An 11,078-nucleotide genomic window follows, 5' to 3' on the forward strand; every position below is an offset into this window, starting at 1 on the left:
CTATTTTTATCAAAAAATTGTGCAAATATAATTTTGGAGTTGGAGTAAATGAAAAGAATATTGAAAATTTTGATTTCACAAGTTTTTAAAAAACAAAAAGTTTTAATTTTCAATAAATATTTTYTCGTATTACAAACTTGCTTAAACTTGGAATTCGTCGTAATAAGCGTACATATGTACATGATTGATTATGTATATACTCAATTATAATWAATTTTACGCTTCAGCAAAATTTTGAAAGCTGTTTTCTTGGTAAAAGTGCTTGAGAAAAAAAAGTTAAAGCAAAAAGTGAATGAGAAATATTAAAAAAAAAAAATAACAATGAATGTATGYTTCAGCAAAAATTTTACGCTTTTTTCGTTTAGTATTTAGGGGGCTTCGGAGTAAAAGTGCATAAATAGTTAATAAAAAATTATTAAAAAATCAAAAAGTTAGTAAAATTGTGCTTAAACACATATGTATATGCGATATCAAAATTGAAATATACGTACACACAAGTGAAAAACAAATGCACTGCATAATTTTTATTTTTAAAATAAAATAATTTTTGTGCAAAATCAAACTGCAAAATGCAACAAGCCACTAACAACACTATTTACTATAGCTAAACATATGTATGCTAGCATACATGCGTATATATACCGACATATAGCTGCATACGATTTTTTTGCTCAAACGGTAAGCATACAATAGCGAAATCTTATATACGAAATTCAAGTTTGGCTCAAAGCCAGTCTGATCTAGCATAAGCATATTGCCATTTATTTACATATCCACATTTATATACTTCTGTATACACTTTAGTACATACAAATATGCCTTCCTTTGTATATAGCAAAGCTGGGTAGGTATAAATATAATCRCAAGCACAAGCGATGCCTCAACTTGGTCGCACGTTTAGACCAGAATTTCGCAATCACAAAAATCAGAAAACCCGTTTCAAGCGCGGCCAACGCATACACACACACACGTACACACTTCAAASCGTTAATATGTTTGTAACAAAAAATAAGCCTTAAACGAGACTTAAACGTACAACCACAAATGAATGTAGTCTGTTGACAGTGTGTTGGTGTTGTTATTGTTAACAACAATTTATTTTTGTATAAAATATCATTGGTGTTGTTGTTGTTGTTGTAATTGTTGAATCCCATGCTTATATTCACTTATTAATATTTTTTCCAGCAGTTTTTATTCTTTGTCGTCCCTTTTAATTCTGCATTTATTGCTTGCTTGGTTCGGCTGTTGCTTTGTACGCTCGTATTTGCATTGTTCGCTCGTTATGCCTTCACAGTTGATTGGTTTTTATTACCTTCTCATTCAGATGCGTGTCTTCGGAATTTCTTAGCTCAGAATTTATTAAATTTTCTATATCTTAGCATCAGATGTTTCAGAACTTGTGGAATATCTTGGAGTTGTTGGCCTGTATTTCCGGTTTCCTTTTACGAAATACTTCACGCAAACGACGCATAATACTCCAACAATATTCGCCGTTGACAGTTTGGTCGATAATAGAAGAAAACTGTCAACATAACCTTGATTTTTGGCATGCTTTGACGTGGTTTTTCGTGGTTTTTCGGCTTCGGCTCATCTGATCGTTCGTTTTCGGGTTGAAAGCATAGATCCAATACTCAGCGCCAGTAAAAATACATTTGTCGGCATCCTGGTAGTCAGAAAGCAATGTTTCACAGACGTTAACGGCGCTGTTTTTCAAAATAAATTTAGTCATTTTGGCACCAATCGTGCTTTCACGATCCGATATTCCAAAGATTTCAGTCAGATCTCTAACTGTTAATCCTCGATTCTCAAGCACAAATTTCTTTGTTTTATTGACGTGTAGATCATCAGTTGATGTTTATGGCCATACTGGATCCGGTTCGTCTTCAATGTGTTCTCACCTTTCTTTGAATAATATTTACCACTCAAAAACACTTGCTTGTGACAAACAATTATCTTCGAAGACATTTTCCAACATTCTGAATGTTTCGGCAACAGAAATTTGATTCCGCACTCAAAATTTAATGGAACTTTTTTGTTGTATAATTTCACTCATCGTAAAAGTCGTCGAATGTACTTCATGTACTTCAGAAAGATAAACGTATTCTCCACACTAATGATTATTTTGATCTGACATTTGGCACAGATATCATTGACAGTCATATAAACCTAGAAAAAAATATTTCGACGAAATTTAAATTAAAAAGTCTTACTTTACAGTAGTATAACATAAGGTTCTAATTTATAGGCATGCATTGTTAGATATGTTATATAAAGTCCCCACACTGCTAAATCTTACAATTAATCCTCTTAGGAACATTACTCTAGTTTTCGAGTTTAATTCTTTCTGATATAAACTCTATCTGATGTATGTATGTATACAGACATTTTCATGTACCTTAAACAATTTTAGATAGAATAATTTTTTCGTATATCTTACATAACGGTAGTAAGCGGCATAATGAACGTTCAAACCAAAGTTCTCTGCTTAAATCGTAAACACATTATATAAGTGAAAAAAGCTCGTAGAAAGCATTTTTCGACCTTTGTCTATGCATAGTTCTAGCTCTGTTGGTTCGAACCCTGTAGGGTGATAAGATGTTCTACTTGCTTTTACCAATAGATCAATCTCATTGGTTTCCATTTTTAATCTTTATCATAGATGTTGGATATAGTGAGAGCTATATTCTTAAATAAAGAGAGTTTATTGAATTAAACAGGAAAGAGTGCATTGGTATTTCGAAGAAATTATTTTATCTGTTCTCACGTCACATTAAAGAACTTCTCCGAGTAAATGTACTCGTAATTTGGATTTTGGTATAAAAAGTCTTACCAGCGCTGGACTTCTGGATAGAGATATAATTTTTCTTACTTGAACCCATTCTTTGCAGTTGATGTTATTTAGTAGCGCTGCTCTCTGGAGTATAACGAAGAGTAATGAGAGTAAACGTAGAGTAATGACACTAAACAAAGTTCCCCAAATTAGTATAACTAAAGTTCCACACTAATTAAGTTGTGACCACATAAAAGTTAAAAAAATTAAAAACAAAATCAAAAAAAATATATTTATATTGGTGGCAGCGTTGGCAGAGTTCAATGGCAGATAATAGTAGCAGATCTATTTTTCAACGCGCAACATTCTCTTCATTGTTAACACTTTTAATGTTTGTTCAACGTTGCGCACTCGTGTTRTTGTACTGTATGCACGTTGTTGGTATTTGCGGTTGACTTTGTAAGCTTTTATCGGCWGCGTGCGGTCAGTGGAAGCCCGCATGGCGGAGTGACAACCAACCTGTATATTATTTATGCACACACGTCTAGAAGTATACGCACATACATATATACATATATGTGAGCATGTCTATATTTCAATGGGTGTGTGTTATGTGGTTTGGCTCTATAGTAAAGGTGTGCTGTGATGAAGCGCAGCTGGTTGCTTCCCGATATATAACCAACTAAGCCAATACTGTGGCAGAACTCACCGTGGGCGTTCTCGTGTCAGTTGACGCCACAGACAAAGCAGATCGGTAAGCCATGCTCTGCAATAACGGGGTTGTATGCAGTTAAAAGGCCGAAAAAAGCGAACATTCAGAATTTTTTCTGAGAAAACTTTTAAATTTATTAATCCAAAATTTTTTACAGATACTATGGTATCTTTAAAACGTATTTTAAGACTTGGTTTTAGTAAACATATTTATTTGTAAATGAATTACAGCTGAACTCCGGGAGCTCCTCACAAAAAAGACCTTTTGCGGTGATTGTTATGTCTCTGAACTGGATCCTCTAAATTAAAAAACCAAACAGATTTCGTTAAAGTAATGTTAAATCAAGCAAAATGGAAGGAATGATTCTTTTGTTAAAATGACGGTTTCTCAAAAAAACTAAATTTTTCAACAAAATTTCGGCATTGAATTGCTAATAAAAAAATATTTATCGARGAGAAAAAAGCTTCGTTTAATTACCAAAAATATATTTAAGAAGCTCGTGTAAAAATGAGACTTATCGGCTTAGCTGTTTTCGAGTAATGTTGGTCACCGAATTTGAAAGTTTGGCTTTGAACTTCCAAGTACTCCGAAACGCCTTACAAATGTGCGTGTAACTTCGAAAATATTCATCGGAACGAGATGAAATTTTCTGTGTACATTCCCAAATGTAYAGTATGTACATTAAGAAAATTTAAAAAAATCGATTCTAGCTTCTAATTCCTCATATGATAATGTAATTAACTTTATATTTGCAAAAACCATACTAAAAAATCAGTAGTTTTTAAGGAACTCGTATGATATTAATCCATAAAATTTTGATATCCAAAAGGGTATATTTACTTTGTCATGATCTTTATAAAAGCCAAAAGATAACGGCGGAGACGCCCAAAAATATTAACTTTACATGGTATGTATATAAATGTTCAGCATGACGAACTGAGTCGATTTAGCCATGTTCCGCTGCTAGTCCGTCCGTCTGTAAATATATGTACAATTTTACACCTAACCTTTTCTCACCAAAAAGACCGATATCGAATTACTATAGCATGTACCTGAAAGTTCTGAATAAATTAACTTAAAAGAACCTAACAGTTCTATATATTCTTTCTCCGAAAGCTTTCTYATTTGACGAGATATCTTTATGAAATYTGGYMCTGAAGCTTCAAGAAGAAATCAAACTCGATTATGGGATTTCGAAAATYATATTGYTGAAGCRAGAAATAATACTACATATRTGCTCAAAAATGGAATTGAAATTGKTTGTTGGACATTAGTGTATAATGCTCTTAACACTAGGTTGTGGCCATAGCTGGCCATAGCGCACAAACAGTCCGTTTTGATAGATCTTGAAAGCATGAAATTAAGAAAAGTTCGTTGAAAAATTTATATGTCGATCGAGGTTAGGCAACACTTTCGCAACTAAAACTAGTTTAAGCTAAAGCCACCTTAACCACTGTCTCTTAATGCGCTGAACAATGTGAATGTCGTCATATAAGTCGTAGCTGATCGTTCCATCGAAAGCGATATTCGACCATAAATCTTCCGTAGAACCTTTCTCTCGAAAACTCGTAACGTCGACTCATCAGATATTGTCATCGTCCACGTCTCTGCACCAAATAGCAGAACGGGGATGATGAGTGAGTTCTAAAGTTAAATTTTTGTTCTCGAYTGCCTACTAWGTCCGAAGTAGCACTTGATGGSCAGCGTTATTATGCGTTGGAYTTCGAGGCTGACATTGTTGTTGGCATACTGGTTAGAAAATGGACGGATGGATGGAATTATCTGCTACTTCGAAGTTTGGCCGCCAACAGTAAAGTGGGAGTCAAGTCGCGAGTGCGGAAACTGATTGTTTGATAACAGGAGATATTTCGTCTTGCCCTCATTCACTACCAGGCCCATTGGCTGTGTAAACACAATAAAAAAATAACATGGTTTTAATATGGATTGCCTTTTATATATACCATACCTATACATACTTATATATATATATATATATACATATGTATTTACTCGTATATGCATGGTTACAAAAGTGCTCGCGAAAATAGTCACGAGATGAGCTTAAAGTGTAAGTACGTGTAAATTAAATTCACAAAAAACAAGTAAGGAAGGGCTAAGTTCGGGTGTCACCGAATTTACTCAAGTTATAACTTACACGGACGGATAGACAGACATCCGRATTTCAACTATACTCGTCACCCTGATCACTTGGTATATATAGCCCTATATCTGACCCTTTCAGTTTTAGGACTTACAAACAACCGCTAAGTGAACAAAACTATAATACTCTCCYTAGCAACTTTGTTGCGAGAGTATAAAAATTGTTGCACACATCGTCACTGCCACAACCAATATGCGTATGGCTGTGTTGTTGTGCAGATTTATATCACATATGCAAGTGTCTGGATTATGCATGCTTATGGCCATATGTTTTTTCCACAGTTAGCCGATGTCAGGCAGCACATTATGCTTATATTAATGTGCCATACGCAAACACATATATACATATAGTATATTGTACATATACAAATGTACACATTAATATGTAAATGACTGTCTGAGTATTTGCGTTGTATTTAATTTTTTAGCAACACGCTTTCTCGCCGTTTAAAGCTTGCGCTCGCTGCCCAAAATGCTGACTTGCCGCGCCTCAAACGCCGGTCTTGCATATTTTACATACATATACTAGATATATGCATAAATATATGTACATACATATATACAGTGTACCTTCGTTGAGGCAGTTGAGGCACGCTCGCCACGCCCATACAACTCTTTTGGCTGTGCGGCTTAACTCTTTGTCTTTTAGTCTGGTTATTCGTTCGCCTGTCATTTCGCATATTCACAGTGTTTTTGTTTTGCAAAATTCTCGGCGCTTTTTGTAACCGATTTTCTCCCACCAATACTTGAATGTGTGTGAATTAGGTGTGTGTATGTGTGGAGGCATTCTGCAGCCGCACATTATTTTGGCGCTGTCACTTCTCTTTATTACTTCGTTTGTTGCGGCGTTAATGTATTTGGCTGTGCGATACAGGCAATGTGCGAAACTGAAAAAAAGCCGGTAACAACAATATTTTTATACCCAATATACATGCATACATACATAAGCATGTACATGCATACACATTTGTATGTATATAAATAAATGAAAATGAGAAAAAAGCGAAAGAATCACAATTTCTGACTCAGCAGCTGCCAAATAAAGAGGCGAAAAATACGCCGACGATAAGCGAACGAGATATCGCCTACAACAACAACTGCTGCGTGCATCAATAAGCCCAAAATGAAACACTGATTATAAATAAATATATTTATTTSAAATATATAAACATAATACATGTGCCAGAGTTATGTCCGGCGCGTGGCGTTGCCAAATTGGATATTTTCCCAAAATTTGTTGGACACGAATACATTGCGGAGCGGCTTCCAGTTGGCTTGATGTGTATACCTACCAGAGCGAAGCGCCGACAAAACTGCTGAGATTAATTAAACAAAAAATCGRAATGGAAATGAAATCAAAATATGCACATGTCTACAAATTAAAATGCGAAATAAAAAAATTTAAATAATAACAAAAACCAGTAAGGAAGCGCTATGTGTGGGTGTAACCGAATTTTTCATGCTCTTGCCAGAGCCAAAGGCAGSKAAATACCTTAAAGTRCAAAACGTCTACCAGAGGATCGGAATCTAAGCAAATTTATATATACACAAAATATATATTCCGGGTAGTCAAAAAAGTATTTTCGTACTTCTAATCAAACTTCAACTTATTTTTGTATATTTATAGTAAACTTATTCCATCAGTGTAAAACATTTCTGGTTTCTCGGCGAAAAACTGCGACAAGTAATTTTCACAGGCCTCTCTCAAAGCCAAATTTGAGGGAGTTCTGCATACACCGAAACAAATGGTAGTCCGATGGTGCAGGTTCACGGCTATATGGTGGATGCATCAAAACTTTCCAGCCAAGCTTTTCCACTGTTTTACGAGTCATTAAAGATGTGTGTGGTCTAGCGTTCTGATTGTAGACGAAACTCTTTCTGTTGATCAGTTCCGGCCATTGTTTCGATTGCTTGCTTCAATCTCATCATTTGTTGACATTAAAATGTAGAWTCAATCGTTCGACCAAGCTAGATCAGCTCCTAGTGGATGATTGCTTTCCAATCCCACCAAACATTAAGCATAACCTTTCGATGTATCAAAACTGCGTTTGCGATCAATTTGTGAGCTTCACCATTCTTGGACCCTGCTTTTTTTCGCACAATATTGTCGTATTTGATCCACTTTTCGTCTCCTGCTACCATTCGCTTCAGAAATAATTCGATTTTGTTTCGTYTTAGCAAAGAATTGCAGATGTTAATTTGTTCCATTAAATTTTTCACAGACAATTCATGTGGTACCCAAACATCGAGCTTCTTTTTGTAGCCAGCCTCTTTTAATTGGTTCAAAACCATTTGATAATGAATGTGAAGATTCTTAGCGATGTCATGCTTATGTGACGGTCCTGGCTAATCTTCTCCGTCCCACATTTCCTCCTCTGAATCTGCCACTGATTGAGCTATCTCAAATTTTAGTCAGGTTACAACTTACATGGATGGATGTACAGGCGGACAGAAAGACAGTTTGTATGGCAACTATATGCTACAATAATTCATGTGACATTCGTGAAGATATCTCGGAAAATTAAAAAGTTTTAAAGACAAAAGCATAATTTTGATGGTTCCGTTTGTATGRCACCTATATGCTATTTTGGATCGATCCAAAATTTTTTTTCGATATATGCAAATGAAAAAGTGTTCATACAAGCATTTAAATTCCAACGTTCAGTTTGTAGCTATATGCCATAGTGCTCTGATAACGGTGGTTCCTAAAAATGAGCAATTTCTGAGAGAACTGATGTTCAGGGATAGACGCAAAGACGAACAAGACTAAATCTACTCAGCTCGTCACGCTGATCATCTGTTTATATACATTTGTAWATATTTTATTGCTCTCCAACGTTTCATTTTTGGTGTTACAAACTTTGTGGCAAACTTATTATACCCTTTGTAGGGTATAAAAGTAGAATGTGGAAATAATAAAAAAAAAAATTAAAATGATTAATTGGTATATTCAGCATATAGTTGCCCATAAACACACATATGTAGGTACATAAATACATCCGTCATATCGACGGCAGCAACAAATTGCTTGCAATAATTTAAATTGRATGAAATCATAAATTCAGAATATATTTTTTTGACACAAAACGAATGCCAATTATTGGCAAATATAAAAATTCAAGCGTATAAAATTTTCAAATGCATTTTTGTTTAATTTTTCACGATATATACTATACGCTTCTTTATGAACACAAATCCTTGTATTTAAACAAGTTTTTTTCGTTTAGTTTGCCCTCCTTTAGATATAGAGGGGATTCAAGTAGAGCTAAGCTATTTGTAATATATACATATAGTCATTGAGTGGATAATTTTGACTATCTTGGAACCAGCATCARCAAAAACAACAACATTAGCCTTGAAATCCAACGTAGAATAACTCTTGTCAACAGATGCTACTTTGAACTGAGTAGGCAATTAAGAAGTGAAGTTCCSAAAATATTCTTTGTAAGAGCTTCGATCGTTCAGTTTGTATGTCGGTAATGTGCTATAAGGGTCGAATATCAGCGGCTCCGACAAATGAGCAGCTTTTTGGGGTGAGCAAAGGACGGATGAAAAATTTCGGATTGGATCCAAAGATTCRGATACAGTTATCGCGATAACATAGAAACTGATTCGTATATATTATATACTGATGAAGGGACCATCAGACATGGTCGATCTAATTCATATACCGATCATTTATATTTATACTTTAAAGGGCTTTTTTGTTAAAGCGACGGAAAACATTACTGAAGTARTTTTGAGAAATGGTGCCGAGTTAACAGTCCTTCTTCTTCTTCTTTATTGGCAAAGACACCACTTACCGCAGTGCGCAAGTTGTTGTTCCTTTTCGATCTTTGGCGCCAATTGAAGATTCCAAGTGTAGCCAAGTTCCATTTCTATTTCCAGCAGATTCCAGTTTTTCTAACGGAGTTTAGGCCTTCCTCTTTCTCTACTTCCCACGGCGTTTACAGTTTTTGGTCGGATCAAAATCCGGGTCCGTTTTGGTTACTTAGACCCGGCTGTCGTGAAAAGGTGCCTCTAATGTTTTTTGCGCTAGAAACAACGTGGCCAACACTATTCAGATATAAATATCGTCTCCCTAGCTCTGAAAGTGCTTCAAGCGTTACCAAGTAGTAGTAGTAGAGTCTCGTAGAGATATTCTCTGCTTCTAATTGATATCTGCTCAAAATTGCTTATACTAGTAGTAAAACAATAGAATGTGATCATCCATCAAGGGACTCTCAATATCTTCTATTATTATTGTTATTACTATTAGATTTGTATGATAAAATCGAAAGAAACGCTGCGGGGTAAGCTTATACACAATATTTTAAAAGCCTAGGCCCATTGGTGGAAAGGAAAATTCAAAATAAAGACGAAACTAAGAAAAGTAGTTGCCATAACCTTAGTGGATTAAGTAATAATTGCTTTGGGAGCATTTAGCTTTTGAGTACCTGATAATCCTGAACCATATTTCGAGAACAGCGAAGTCGACAACCCATTTGGGGATGTTTCCTCGTGAAAGCTGAATTTGGCGATCGTTTTGCCAAGGGTACCTTCATTGCCCACCCTGTCGTTAAAGTYGCCTAGCAGGATTTTGACATCGGGGCAGGTCCCATAGGTGCGCTCCAAGCGTTCATACATAGAAGTCATCTTTGGTCACTTTGTTACGATATGTTGAATAATATCTTTTTGATGTGGATTGTGGCAAGACGTTCATTCACAAGGACTCGGCTACGGAGTCTCTCTCCCTCCACGAAYCCCACACCGAAATTGCGCTCTTTTATGTGGCCACTATAGTAAATRCCACAAGGATCTACACRTCTCCATCCTTRTCCCTYCCATCTCACTTCGTGGACGGCGGTGATGTCAGCCTTTATCTTTACTATTATTACTATTTACCATGGTCGTCTGCCAAAGGAAGATTTCTCTTCCGAGGCTGTTGTTTTGTTTTCATTGGAARCGGTTTTTACGTGGCGGGTCCCAAACCCAGCGCACATGGGATGAAGAAACTGAAAATTCTACGCATGCTTTTCGGATGAGAAATTCTATATACTTTAAGAATTGTAATTTTTTTTTGTAAATCGCGATTCGCAGCTAAGCGAGCCTCGAATATTACAACACTCGACAACAACTCGACAACCCTTCGAATACTTGCAGTGTACCCTGCAATGAAACTGTTTACTTTTATTTTCAYCTCCGGCTATGTACTAACACGCAGCCCCGCAACATAACCCCTGTCGCCGCCACAAATGCCACACAAAAACCAGTTTATCCTCTGGCTATTCGCACCTATGACAACAAACACATGCGAATGGATATGAGCGTAGAAATTCATGAGCTTGGCGTTTTTAACCCTTGCATAGACAAGCTATCAGCGACGTTAAATTCATTGCATTTTGCACCTTTTTCGATGGGTTTGCCAGCGTGAGTTTGCATTCGGGATGCTGCAAA

At 35.9% G+C, this 11,078-nt stretch overlaps 1 protein-coding gene across 4 annotated transcripts in view; it reads left to right on the top strand.

Moving 5' to 3' along the window:
• LOC108968662 (leucine-rich repeat-containing protein 15) overlaps window positions 1–11,078 on the top strand; it is a 128,413-nt gene that overhangs the window by 1,285 nt on the left and 116,050 nt on the right. For all 4 annotated transcript variants that reach the window (XM_018932818.1, XM_018932817.1, XM_018932819.1 and 1 more), the window contains exon 2: window positions 366–678. The gene's annotated coding sequence lies outside the window, so the exon portion shown is untranslated. The remainder of the gene's footprint in view (window positions 1–365; window positions 679–11,078) is intronic.

This window comes from Bactrocera latifrons, unplaced genomic scaffold (assembly GCF_001853355.1).
Source record: "Bactrocera latifrons isolate USDA-ARS-PBARC rearing strain unplaced genomic scaffold, ASM185335v1 scaffold_223, whole genome shotgun sequence".
Classification (NCBI taxonomy): Eukaryota; Metazoa; Arthropoda; class Insecta; order Diptera; family Tephritidae; genus Bactrocera; species Bactrocera latifrons.